Source organism: Budorcas taxicolor, chromosome 23 (assembly GCF_023091745.1).
Source record: "Budorcas taxicolor isolate Tak-1 chromosome 23, Takin1.1, whole genome shotgun sequence".
NCBI classification, from domain to species: domain Eukaryota; kingdom Metazoa; phylum Chordata; class Mammalia; order Artiodactyla; family Bovidae; genus Budorcas; species Budorcas taxicolor.
In genome coordinates this window covers 1899614-1914623 of record NC_068932.1, presented here as the reverse complement: position 1 = coordinate 1914623, position 15010 = coordinate 1899614, and positions in this window count along the sequence as shown.

The following is a 15010-nucleotide window of genomic DNA, read 5'->3' as shown; positions in this document are numbered from 1 at the left end:
TGCTCACAGTATTAGATATAATGGTCCCCTGCTTCTGAGGTCAGGGGCGGCGTCCAATAGTGCCAGGCTGCAACAGTGCAGTAGCAGCCGAGAGGAGCTACCCCACGTCTGAGGTCAGGGGTGGCGGCCGGGAAGGCCTACAGGAGCTAGCTATGCCAAGTTCCAGGTCAGGAGGGGTAGCAGTGAGGAGATACCCCTCGTCCAAGGTAAGGAGCAGCGGCTGCACTTTGCTGGAGCAACCGTGAAGAGATACCCCACGTACAAGGTAAGAGAAACCCAAGTAAGATTGTAGGTGTTGCAAGAGGGCATCAGAAGCAGACACACTGAAACCATAATCACAGAAAACTAGTCAATCTAGTCACACTAGGACCACAGCCTTGTCTAACTCAGTGAAACGAAGCCATGCCCATGGGGCCACCCAAGATGGGCAGGTCATGGTGGAGAGGTCTGAACAGAATGTGGTCCACTGGAGAAGGGAATGGCAAACCACTTCAGTATTCTTGCCTTGAGATCCCCATGAACAGTATGAAAAGGCAAAATGATAGGATACTGAAAGAGGCCCTCCCCAGGTCAGTAGGTGCCCAATATGCTACTGGAGATCAGTGGAGAAATAACTCCAGAAAGAATGAAAGGATGGAGCCAAAGCAAAAACAATACCCAGTTGTGGATGTGACTAGTGATTGAAGCAAGGTCCAATGCAGTAAAGAGCAATATTGCATAGGAACCTGGAATGTCAAGTCCATGAATCAAGGCAAATTGGAAGTGGTCAAACAGGAGATGGCAAGAGTGACTGTCGACATTCTAGGGATCAGCGAACTAAAATGGACTGGAATGGGTGAATTTAACTCAGCACTGATATTACTTCTTTGTAATTTTCACTCAACTTTATTAGAGTATAAAATTTGTATTTTATTATATGCTATGGAAAAGATAACACCAAGGAAAGTATTAATATTATCTAAAGTAAGTAATTTTATTCATTGGTATCATTTAAACCAATACAATGAGTATAATTATTTTTCTATCAATTAAAAACATATATTAATCCAAGATAATTTTTTAAAACTATAAGTGTTCTGTGCTATGCTTATTCGCTTCAGTCATGTCCAACTGTTTGTGACCCTATGGATTATATTCCCCCTTGCTTCTCTGTCCAGGGGATTCTCCGAGCAAGAATACAGAAGTGAATAGCCATGCCCTCCTCCAGAGGATCTTCCCAAACCAAGAACTGAATCCACGCCTGTTGCATTGAAGGTGAATTCTTTACCACTGAACCACCAGTGAAGCTCTTAAAACTACACACCATATTCTCAGTTATTTGAAAAGTGTGAAAATGAGAAATTGGTCGTAAGTGAAAAAAATAAAATAAAATTCTCATTGTTCACTCAGTTCAGTTCCGTTGCTCAGTTTCTCTGATTCTTTGTGACCCCATGGACTGCAACACACCAGTCTTCCCTGTCCATCACACTCCTGGAGCTTGCTCAAATTCATGTCTATCCAGTCAGTGATGCCATTCAACAATCTCATCTTCTGTCGTCCCCTTCTCTTCTTGCCTTCAATCTTTCTCAACAAAAGGATATTTTCTAATGAGTCAGTTCTTCGCATCAGGTGGTCAGAGTATTGGAATTTCAGCATCAGCATCAGTCTTTCCAATGAACATTCAGGACTGGTTTCCTTTAGGATGCACTGGTTGGATCTCCTTGCAGTCCCAGGGACTCAAGAGTCTTCTCCAACACCACAGTTCAAAAGCATCAATTCTTTGGCACCGAGGTTTCTTTATAGTCCAACTCTCACACCCGTACACAACTACTGGAAAAACAAAACCTTTAACTAGACAGACCTTTGTTGGCAAAGTAATGTCTCTTTTTTAAAAAATGCTGTCTAGATTGGTCATAGCTTTTCTTCCAAGGAGCAAGCATCTTTTAATTTCATGGCTGCAACCACCATCTGCAGTGATTTTGCAGCCCAAGAAAATAAATCATCTCACTGTTTCCATTGTTTCCCCATCTCTTTGCTATAAAGTGACGGGAATAGATGCCATGATCTTAGTTTTCTGAACGTTGAGTTTTAAGCCAGCTTTTTCACTCCTCTTTTTCACTTTCATCAAGAGGATCTCCAGTTCTTCTTCACTTTATACCGTAAGGGTTATGTCATCTGTATATCTGATGTTATCGATATTTCTCCCAGCAATCTTGATTCCACCTTGTGCTTCATCCAGCCCAGCATTTCTCATGATGTACTCTGCATAAGTTAAAGAAGCAGGGTGACAATATACAGCATTGACATACTCCTTTCCTAGTTTGAAACCAGTTTGTTGTTCCACGTCTGGGGCTAACTGTTGCTTCTTTACCTGCATACAGATTTTTCAGGAGGCAGGTAAGGTGGTCTGGTATTCCCATCTCTTTCAGAATTTTCCAGTTTGTTTTGATCCACACAGTCAAAGGCCTTGGCCTAGTCAATAAAGCAGAAGTAAATGTTTTCCTGGAACTTTCTTTGCATTTTCTATGATCCAACGGATATTGGCAATTTGATCTCTGGTTCCTCTGCCTTTCCTAAATCCAGCTTGAACATATGGAAGTTCATGGTTCACATACTGTTGAAGCCTGGCTTGGAGAATTTTGAGGATTATTTTCCTACTGTGTGAGATGAGTGCAATTGTGCAGTAGTCTGAACATTCTTTGGCATTGCCTTTCTTTGGGATGGGAATGAAAACTGATCTTTTCTAGTCTTGTGGCCACTGCTGAGTTTTCCAAATTTGCTACCATATTGAGTGCAACACTTTAACTGCATCATCTTTCAGGATTTGAAATAGCTCAACTGGAATTCCATCACCTTTGACACTGATTAATATTAAATGTTTATTAATATTGATCCCTAAATTAATTTGTTATCCATTTAATCTGCATGGAATTTGAATGGCTGCCTTACAAGAAATTCAAGTCCCACATACCTAAAACTGTCCATAGAAAAGAATATCATTGTTCATTAGAGAGGACTGTGGAGAAAATGACTATTATCTCATTGGATCTTGCTGGAAGTCCCCATTATCACTAATACTTTATTATTCAAGAATACACAGGAGTATTTTTTTTTCTTTTTATTTTTCTTCTTTCGTAGGGAAATATTATTATCTTAAATCATACAGAGTATCCAATATATTAAATCACATATTCCTTTTTGATTTTTAAAGGTATAGAACAGTAGTTTGTTCCTACTTGGAAACAGGTTAATATTGGAAAAGGAAAGTTCAAATAAACCTACCTGTAACATGTTTCAAAAGTTTAAAAGAACATGGCAGCTATCTTTAAAAGAGCCAGTCTTCTCCTTATTTCTTTTATAATTCCAGGATTATAAAAGCACAAGAGGTTTTCCAGATAAAAATCACATTTTGCTGCTTCTCTTACTGCTACCTGTGTCCCTGTAACCAGTCTATGTAATGGAAGTGGAAGGGATGGGGCATATTCTGAATAACATTCTCCTGAGAAACTGCTTGACTCTCATATCCTCTATTCCCTGTTCACAATTTGTACAGAAGATAAGAACCAGGTTTTACCATGCAGGGAGAACATATGGGGATGGTAGATGAAGACATAGAGAAACCTAAGCCTCAGAATGACAGCAACACACTCAGTAGAATGATGAAAATTTTGAAAGACTGATAGTATCAAATGTGGGTGAGGATGTGGAGTACTGACAACTCCTATGCATTGTGTGTGGGAGGGTATAATGGTAGAATCATTTTAGAGAATGCTTCAGCAGTTTCTTATAAAATTAAACACATACCTGCCCTAAGACCCAGCAATTCCATATCTAGGTATTTACCCAAAAAAATAAGAAGATGGGCACAGAGGAGAATAGAGAGGTTTTATTTAATGAGCACAGTTTCTTCTTGATATGATGAAAATATTTTGAAATGATTGTGGTGATTGTAGTACAACTCTGTGAATGTACTTAATGCTACTGAATTGTACATCTAAGGTGATTAAAATGTAAAATTAATGTTATGTATAAACTTCCTGATTTTCAAGCTGGTTTTAGAAAAAGCAGAGGAACCAGAGATCAAATTGCCAACATCCGCTGGATCATCGAAAAAGCAAGAGAGTTCCAGAAAAACATATATTTCTGCTTTATTGACTATGCCAAAGCCTTTGACTGTGTGGATCACAAGAAACTGTGGAAAATTCTGAAAGAGATGGGAATACCAGACCACCTGACCTGCCTCTTGAGAAATCTGTATGCAGGTCACGAAGCAACAGTTAGAACTAGACATGGAACAACAGACTGGTTCCAAATAGGAAAAGGAGTACGTCAAGGCTGTATATTATCACCCTGCTTATTTAACTTCTATGCAGAGTACATCATGAGAGTTGCTGGAGTGGAAGAAACACAAGCTGGAATCAAGATTGCCAGGAGAAATATCAATAACCTCAGATATGCAGATGACACCACCCTTATGGCAGAAAGTGAAGAGGAGCTAAAAGCCTCTTGATGAAAGTGAAAGAGGAGAGTGAAAAAGTTGGCTTAAAGCTCAACATTCAGAAAACGAAGATCATGGCATCTGGTCCCATCACTTCATGGAAAATAGATGGGGAAACAAGGAAACAGTGTCAGATAAAAAGCAGTGTCAGACTTTATTTTGAGGGGCTCGAAAATCACTGCAGATGGTGACTGCAGCCGTGAAATTAAAAGATGCTTACTCCTTGGAAGAAAAGTTATGAGCAACCTACATAGCATATTCAAAAGCAGAGACATTACTTTGCCGACTAAGGTCCATCTAGTTAAGGCTATGATTTTTCCAGTAGCCATGTATGGTGTGAGAGTTGGACTGTGAAGAAAGCTGAGCACCGAAGAATTGATGCTTTTGAATTGTGGTGTTTGAGAAGACTCTTGAGAGTCCCTTGGACTGCAAGAAGATCCAACCAGTCCATTCTGAAGGAGATCAGCCCTGGGATTTCTTTGGAAGGAATGATGCTAAAGCTGAAACTCCAGTACTTTGGCCACCTCATGTGAAGAGTTGACTCATTGGATAAGATTTTGATGCTGGGAGGGATTGGGGGCAGGAGATAAGGGGACGACAGAGGATGAGATGGCTGGATGGCATCACTGACTGGATGGACGTGAATTTGAGTGGACTCCTGGAGTTGATGATGGACAGGGAGGCCTGGAGTGCTGCAATTCATGGGTCACAAAGAATCCGTCATGACTGAGTGATTGGTCTGAACTGAACTGATATCTTGTTACAGTAAGTAAATATATCCCTGGAAAGACTTCTACAGAAATTCCCTTGGTAATTTCATTCATAATAATGCAAACCAAAAAGCAATCAAAACATCTAGGAAAAGTTGAATAGCAAAAGGTACTCTCAATAACTCACGAACAGTATGGGTTGGCAAATTACAATCAACTGGACAAATTTGACCTGGGGCTTATAGTTATACAACTTGAATGCCACAGATGGCCTTTTATTTTTAAAGGGTTATACTTTTTTTTTAAAGTTAATTGCATGATAGAGACCAGTGTGTGACCAGAAAAATCTCAGATATTACCGTATGACTTTTACATAAAATTACCAACTTGATTTAGAAGGTAACTACTCAGCAATAAAAAGAGCACATTACTCAAACAGACAACACTGAGGCCAGGCACAAAAGATATATATTCCATGGTTCAATTCATATGAAAGTATGGATAAGAGCAAATAAATGTATTCAACATCAACAAATGTGATTAAATTGATAATGCATGTCTCCCAATGTGACCTTCTGAAAAGGATAAACGTTAATTATATGATATTAGTGTCAAAAATGCACAGTCAAAATTTAGTCATCAGAATACATCAGTAAACAAAATCTGAGGAGCATTCTACAGAAAAACTGGCTCAGATTCCTCAAAACTATCAATGCTATGAAACGCAAATAGGGACTGAAGATTTATTTAAGTTTCAAAGTAACTAAAAGATTATGATAATTAAATTCAATGTGTGACATAAAAATACATTCAATTCTATTTATTAGAGAAATGCAAATCAAAATTACAATGAAGTACCACCTCATTCTAATCAGAATGGCCATTGTAAAAATTTCTACATATAACAAATACTGGAGAGGGTGTAAACAAAAGAGAACTCCCCTACACTACTGGTGAGAATGTAGTTAGTGCAGACATAGTGTAAAACAGTAGAGAGGTTTCTCAAAAAACTAGAAATGGAACTTCCATATGATTCAGCAGTCTCACTCACAAGCATATATCCAGACAAAACTCTAACTCAGAGATATAGAGGCACCTCAATACTTTGGCCACCTGATGCAATGAACTGACTCATTTGAAAAGACCTTGATACTGGGAAAGATTGAGGGCAGGAGGAGAAGGGGACAACAGAGTATTAGATGGTTGGATGGCATCACCGACTCAATGGACATGGGTTTGGATGAATTCCAGGAGTTGGGGATGGACAAGGAAGCCTGGCATGCTGCAGTTCATGGGGTCACAGAGAGTTGGACATGACTTGACGATTGAACTGAACTGAACTGATGTTCACAACAGCACTCTTCAAAATAGCCAAGACATGGAGACAACCTAAATGTCCATAGATAGATGACTGGATAAGAAGATGTGGTATATTTTATATATATAATAGAATACTACTCAGCCATAAAAATAATGAAATAATGTCATTTGAAGCAATAATGGATGCTACTAGAGATTATTGTACTAAGTGCAGTAAATCAGAAAAAAAAAAGACAAACACCATGTGATATTACTAATATGTAGAATCTTATATACAACACAAATATATCTATGAAACAGAATCAAGGACATAGAGAATAGACTACTGGTTGCCAAGGTGAAGGAGATGGGAGGGTTGGGATTAGGAATTTGGGATTAGCAGATACAAACTAGTACATATAGAATAGATAAACAAGGTCCGACTGTATAGTACAGGGAACTATATTCAATAACCTGTGATAAACCATAATGGAAAATAATATGAAAACAATGAATCATTCTGTGCAAGGCCTCCCAAGATTGACAGGTCATAATGATGAATTCTGACAAAATACAGTCCAGTAAAAGAGGAAATGACTACCCTTCATTATTCTTGCCTCAAGAACACCATGAACAATATGAAAAGGCAAAAAGATATGACACTGAAAGATAAGCCCCCAGATTAGAGGACAATTAGTAATAGCTACAGAAAGAACGAAGCAGATGGGCCAAAGCAGAAAGGATGCTCAGATGTGGACATGTGAAATCTGATGCTGTAGAGAAACATATTGCATGTGAACCTGGAATTTCGGTTCATGAATCAAGGTAAATGAGATATGATCAATCAGGACATGGCAAAATTGAACATTGACATCTTAGGAATCAGTGATCTAAAATGGACAAGAAGAGATGAATTTAATTCAGATGATCATTATATCTACTACTGTGGTAAAGAATCCTTTAGAAGAAATGGAGTAACCCTCATAGTCAACAAGAGTCTGATATGATGTACTTGGGTACAACCCAACCCTAAAATAAATGAAATGATCTCAGTCCATTTCCAAGGCAAACCATTCAACATGATAGTAACAAGTCTGTGCCCCAACCACTGATGTCTAAGAAGCTGAAGTTGACCAATTCTGTGAAGACCTACAACACATTCTAGAACTAACACCAAAAAGAAGTCAAAAGATACCTGGAGTAACAGCAAGTTTGGCTTTGGGGTACAAAATGAAGCAGGGCAAAGGCTAACAGAGTTTTGCCAAAAGAATATATGGTCATAGCAAATACCATTTTCCAACAACACAAGAGACTACTGTACACATGGACATCACCAGATGTTTCTATTTCAATCAGATTCATTATATTTTTTTTTGCAGCCAAAGATGGACAATCTCTATATTGTCAGCAAAAAAAAAAAAAAATGGAACTGACTGTGGCTCAGATCATCAGCTCTTTATTGCAAAATTCAGGCTTAAATTGAAGAAAATGGGGGAAACCACTAGGCCAATCAGGAATTACCTAAATCATATCCCTTATGATTTTACCCACTGGTGGCTCAGAAGGTAAAGAATCTGCTGCCCACAATGTGAGAGACCTGGGTACAATCCCTCAGTTGGGAAGATCCCCAGAGGAAGAGAATGGCAACCCATTCCAGTATTCTTGCCTGGATAATCCCAAGGACAGAGGAGCCTGAAGGGCTACAGTCCATGGAGTCACAAAAATCATACATGACTGAGTGACTAACGCTTTCACTTATAATTACACAAAGGAAGTGATGAATAGATTCAAGAGATTAGATCTCATAGACAGAGTGCTTGAAGAACTATGGATGGAAGTTTGTAACACTGTAGAGGCTGTGGTGACCAAAATAGTCCCCAGAAAAAGAAATGCAATAAGGTAAGGCCTTACAAATAGCTGAGAAAAAAAAAAAAAAAAAAAAGAGAAGTGAAAGGAAAAGGAGGAAGGGAAAGATAAACCTAACTGAATGCAGAGTTCCAGAGAATAGCAAGCAGAGATAAGAAAGTCTTCTTAAACGAACAGTGTAAAGAAACAGAGGAAAACAATAGAATGGGAAAGATTAGAGGTCTGTTCAAGAAAATTAGATATATAAAGGGAACTTTCATGCAAGGATGGGCATGATAAAGGACAAAAATGGTAAAGACCTAACAGAAACATAGAATGTTAAGAAGAGATGACAAGTATACACAGATGAACTATACAGAAAATATCTTAATGACCCAAATAACCATGATGGTGTGGTTACTCTCCTAGATTCGTCCTGGAGTGGAAGGTCAAGTGGGCCTTAGGAAGCATTAGTATAAACAAAGCTAGTGGAGGTGACAGAATTTCAGCTAAGCTATTTCAAATCCTAAAAGATGATGCTGTTAAAGTGCTGTGCTCACTATATCAGCAAAATTTGGAAAGATCATCAGTGGCCACAGGACTAGAAAAGGTCAGTATTTACATAATCCCAAAGAAAGGCAATGCCAAATAATGTTCCAATTACAATTGTACTCATTTCACACGTTAGTAAGCTTATGCTCATAATCCTTTAAGTTAGGATTCAGCAGTACATAAACTGAGAACTTGCAGATGTACAAGCTGAGTGTCAAAGAGGCAGAGGAACCAGAGATCAAATTTCCAACGTTTGTGGGATCATGGAGAAAGCAAGGGAATTCCAGAAAAACAACTATTTCTGCTTTATTGACTATGCTAAAGCCTTTGACTGTGTGGATCACAAAAACTGGAAAATTCTTAAAGAGAAGGGAGTATAGCAGATCACCTTACCTGTCTCCTAAGAAACCTATATGCGGTCAAAAAGCAACAGTTAGAACCAGACTTGAAGAAACTGACTGGTTCAAAATTGGGAAAGAAGAAGGCCAAGACTGTATACTGGCATCCTAAGTTTATTTAACTTGTTTATTTAACTTATATGCAGAGTACATCATGTGAAATATCTGGCTGAATGAATCACAGGCTGGAATCAAGATCACCGGGAGAAATAACAACCTCAGCTATGCAAATGAAACCACCCTGATGGGAGAAAGTGAAGGACAACTAAAGAACCTCTTGACAACGGTGAAAGACAAGAGTGAAAAAGCTGATTGAAACTCAACTCTAAAAAAACTAAGATCATGGCCTCTGGTCCCATCACTTCATGGCAAATAGAAGGGGTAAAAAGTAGAAAGAGTGACAAATTTTATTTTCTTAGCCTCCAAAATCACTGTGGACAAGGACTGCGACCATGAAAGTAAGATGTTTGCTCCTTGGAAGGAAAGCTATGACAAACTTAGGCAGCATATAATCTGAACCCTATTATATAGAGTAAAGTAAGTCAAAAAGAGAAACACAAATCTCATATACTAACAAATATATATGGAAACTAGAAAGATGTTACTCATGAAATTATTTGCAGGACAGCAGTGGAGACTTAGACATAGAGAACAGATTTATAGGAATGGTACGGGGGAAGGGGGTAGAAGGAAGGGGGAATGTATGGAGAGAGTAACATGGAAATTACACTACCATATGTAAAATAAATAGCTAATGGGAATTTCCTGTATGACTCAGAGAACTCAAATCAGAGCTCTGTGACAACCTAGAGGGGTGGGATGGGGAGGCAGATGGGAAGGTGGTTCAAGAGGGAGGGGACATATGTATACCTATGGTTGATTCATATTGTTGTTTGGCAGAAACCAACCCAATTCTGTAAAGCAATTATCCTTCAATTAAATAAATAAATAAATTTATTATTATTATTTTTTAAAGCAGAGAAATCACTTTTCCAACAAAGGTCAGTGTAGACAAATCTATCCTTTACCAGTAGTCATGTACAGATGTGAGAATTGGACCATAAAGAAGGCAGAGTGCCAAGGAATTGATGCTTTCATCAATTCTTCAGTGGTGAATAAGACTCTTGAGAGTCCGTTGGACAGCAAGGAGATCAAACCAGTCAACCCTAAACGAAATCAACCCTGAATATTCATTGGAAGGACTGATGCTGAAGCTCCAATACTTTGGCCACCTGATATAAAGGGCTGACTCACTGGAAAAGATCCTGATTCTGGGAAAGACTGAAGGCAAAAGAAGAAGTGGGCAGCAGAGAATAAGATGATTAGATACCATCATTGACTCAATGGACATGAATCTCAACAAATTCCTGGAGATAATGGAGGATGGAGGAGCCTGAGGTGCTGCAGTTCATGGGGTTACAAAGAGTCAAATATTACTTAGCAACTGAACAACAACAAAAATGTATAACTGGGTTATTTTGCTATACAACAATAATTAACACAATATTGTAGTTCAACTATACTTCAATAAAAATAAATTAGAAAATAAATGCAATGGGTGACTAGAGGAAAATGGTATAAAATAATTTAATGGAATAATTGGAAAATCTTGCCTAACAATGGTATTTTATATACTAAATCAGCTATGTTTTTATATGCAACATTATTAATAGATTTTTAAATATATTAAAGATGAGACTATTTTTTTCTGGTTGTTTATCTCATTATTCTTTTTTAATATAAATTTATTTTAATTGGACTCTGTGGGAGAGGGAGAGGGTGGGATAATTTCAGAGAATGGCATTGAAACATGTATAATATCATATTCTTTAAACATCAACCTTTAAAACAATAACATATTGGGCACTACAAAGCTTATTAAAAAAAGTACCCACATAAAATTCTTTATTTGAAGGAAACTAAACTCAATCCTGGACTTCCCTGGAAGCTCAACTGGTAAAGAATCTACCTGCAATGCACGAGACCCTGGGTTGATTCCTGGGTTGAGAAGATCCCCTGGAGAAGGAATAGGATACCCACTCCAGTATTCGTGGGCTTCCCTGGTGGCTCAGACAGCAAAGAATCTGCCTGCAATGGAGAAGAGCTGGCTTCAGTCCCTGGGTTGAGAAGATAACCTGGAGGGGGCATGACATTCAGGCCAGTATTCTTGCCTAGAGGATCCCCATGGACAAAGGAGCCTGGCGAGCTACAGTCCATGGTATCGCAAAAAGTCAGACATGACTGAGTGACTAAGGGCAGAGTACAAACATAATCCTAATTATAAAACTGTTGAGTTGGAGATTACATTATTGACTTTGTAATTCAAACAGATTAAATTGTTATGGCTCTTACTGCTCTAGATAGTAGCAAAGGGCCTGATTTATGTTGTGGTGTTTTGTTTTTTTTTTTTCCTTCATTTTATAAGCTTTGTGACAGGAATTAGGTTTCAGAATTTCAGGGCCTCATATGTTCTCTGAAAGATAATACTAGATTGTATACCTTTGACCTTTCCCACGTTATACAATTTCACTGAATTGTCACTCTGATCCTTTCCTTTACGTGCTCAGCATAAAGTCATAAGATTAATAACAACACAGAAAATGCTATTTGGATTAAAAAGTGACTGAAAGCAGATGGTTCAGGCTTGTTTTGTCCAGTTACTTTCTCAGTGTTGATTACTTACTTTGTAACCTAAATAGCACACAGACTTAAAACAAACCAACCAAGAAGATAAGTCATTATTGGAGGAAAATATTCCATTGAGGAGATTTATTAACCTCAATTCACTCAAACAAGTTTGTTACCTGGATCAGTATATAAGTTAAACTTTGAGTCCCATAAATACACAATGAAAATTCTGCCACAGTTCACACATACCTGTGATACCAAGAGCTATTATTTATATAAGTAGATACATCCTGTCACCATTAACAAATATTAAGTTCTTGTTACAAGCCAGACACTAGAGATAGCAAGTTGTAATCGTTCCATTTATAATCTATTTGATCTTATTTATCTGGCAGGTCTGCTGTCTGGAAATTAGAATAAAATCAAAATTACTATCTTAGTTTATTCTCAGGTATAGAATTTCTGATAATGATATATAGATCCTTAGAATACTCAAAAGTGTTGAGGATATAATGTTAAATAAAATAGACAGCCACTTTTACAATATCTTTGATCATTCATCTGCCCAGTGTAGGAGACTGATCCAGATGATGGCTGACAAGCCCCATCAGGTCTCTGATACACTGAGTCTGCTGCAAGGGATGTACACCCATCTCCCAGCTATTCCCTGTCTATCCATGTTCTGTGGCTGCAGGATGAAGAAAAGAGAATGTCCCATTCAACTGCTTTTTGGGTAAATATTTATAGACAAACCTGCCTAGCATGGACTCTCTAAGTTGTACCAGGTCATAATAGATAACATTGACATAGGAGCATAGGGACTGGTGTATTAAAGTTGCTGTCAACTGAGAGGAAAAGTTATCTAAAAGTGAAACATTTTGGAGCTCCCGCTTCTCTGAAAAATATATTAATTAGCTAAAGAAGTAACTGAAAATCAGAAATAAATATCTCTTTAATTAACCTATTGCACTCCCAAAAAAGAGGGTATATTAATAACAGAAATCAAAAATATTATGTTAATAAGTTAATATATGTGGGTGCTGTGAATAAAAAATAATCTTGGATCAAGGTGTCAAAAAGTTTCTCAATAACCCATTGGTTTCTTTATTATGGAGCTTTATTTTGCATAAAGTCTTGGAACTTGTCTACTTCTTTATAATTATTTATTAAAAATTAAAAAGCATTTGAGTTTCCTATGGTTCAATACCTTACTACCTTATCATATATCACGATAAGTATTTGAACTCTAATTTGAGAAGCAAAGATGAAGAAAGTAAGATAATGAGATAGAAACTGACTTAACCAAAGTGAATAGCATCTACCTGAAACAGAGCTCAAAATTCTTCTGAGTGGTTTTCCTAATAATGAGTGGTGAGTCATTATTATGTAGAAGGTAAGCAATGGAGAATATCTGAAAAGAGACTAGAAACTATATGAAAAAATGTATTATGTGTTCACTAATATATGGTTGAAATCACTCCTTGACTGTTAGTAGGATAAATTATTCATGAAAACATTGCTAATAGATGACATATATTGTCATTTTCTCCAGATATAACAGAATGATTTATATCCAAGATATAGCTGTTTGGGATAGTTCTTGATTTTTATTATTTATTGCTGTTTCCTTCCAAAGTTTTACATACTTTAATCAATTGATTTATATTTGGTGGTGATCTCACTAATGTTAAAAAGATTAGCTAATAAACATTATAGAAATGGCTTTTTTTTTCTCACTACTCTATTTAATAAAAAAGCATTTCCCAGAGATATCATTCATTTATGTCAGACTGCCTGAAAGTGATGAGAGAATTATAAGTTCTTAAATATTATTAAGAGCTTTGTTTTTGACAAATTCTCCTTGATTTCTAAAAATGTTAAGAATATAAACATGACCTGAATACATTACAACATGACATTTCAATTTAGATTCTCACATTCTATTCATTTACCTTATTGTAATAAGTTTTTAAGCACACTTAGTTATTAAAAGCAAAATTTTCAAATAGTTTTGTTAGCTGGCATTAAACTCACTGTCACATTGAAAGTTTGCTTTAAATAGTAATGGCTCTGACTGTACCCCTAAAACATATGCACCTAATTTAATTTGGGGTTGCAGAAGTAGTGGAGTATCATGACTTAGGTAGAGAAAGAGATTTAGAAAGACATTTGTCATAAAATTAGTTCTGCCTGAAATGCCAGGTTTAGAAATAATAGCTCAAATCCTCAGTGTTCTTGGATAACAAAATAAATGGTCACTGAAGACAAACGGATAAACTAACAACAAAGTGTATGATATCCTCAGGGAAAACTTCAAAAACGTATGTAATAATAATACACAGTCTATAGATTCAGAGGTAAGGTATTACAGTAGGGATCAGTTTTCCCTCCAATCTCAAAGAAAGGCAATGCCAAAGAATGTTCAAACTATCTCAAAACTGCACGCAGGTCACATGCTAGCCAAATACTGCTCAAAATCCTCCAAATCAGGCTTCAACAACATGTGAACCATGAACTTCCAGATGTTCAAGCTGGATTTAGAAAAGGCAGAGGAACCAGAAATCAAATTGTCAACATCCCTTGGAACATTAAAAAAAAAAAAAAAAAAGAGAGTTCCAAGAAAAGAAAAAAAAAAAAAAAAGAACTACTTCTGCTTTGTTGATTACACCAAAGCCTTTGACTGTGTGGATCACAACAAACTGTGGAAATTTCGTAAAGAGATGGGAATACCAAACCACTTTACCTGTCTCCTGAGAAATCTGTATGCAGATAAAGGAGTAACAGTTAGCACCAGACATGTTACAACAGACTGGTTCCAAATTGGGAAGGGAGTACATCAAAGCAGTATATTTTCATTCTGCTTATTTAACTTACATGTAGAGTACATCATGAGAAATGCTTGGCTGGGTGAAACATAAGCTGGAATCCAGACTGCCAGGAGAAATATCAATAACCTCAGATATGCAGATGACACCACCCTTATGGCAGAAGGCAAAGAACTAAAGAGCCTATTGACGAAAGGGAAAAGGAGAGTGAAGAAGCTGCCTTAAAACTCAACATTCAGAAAAGTTAAGATTATGGCATCTGTTCCCATCAGTTCA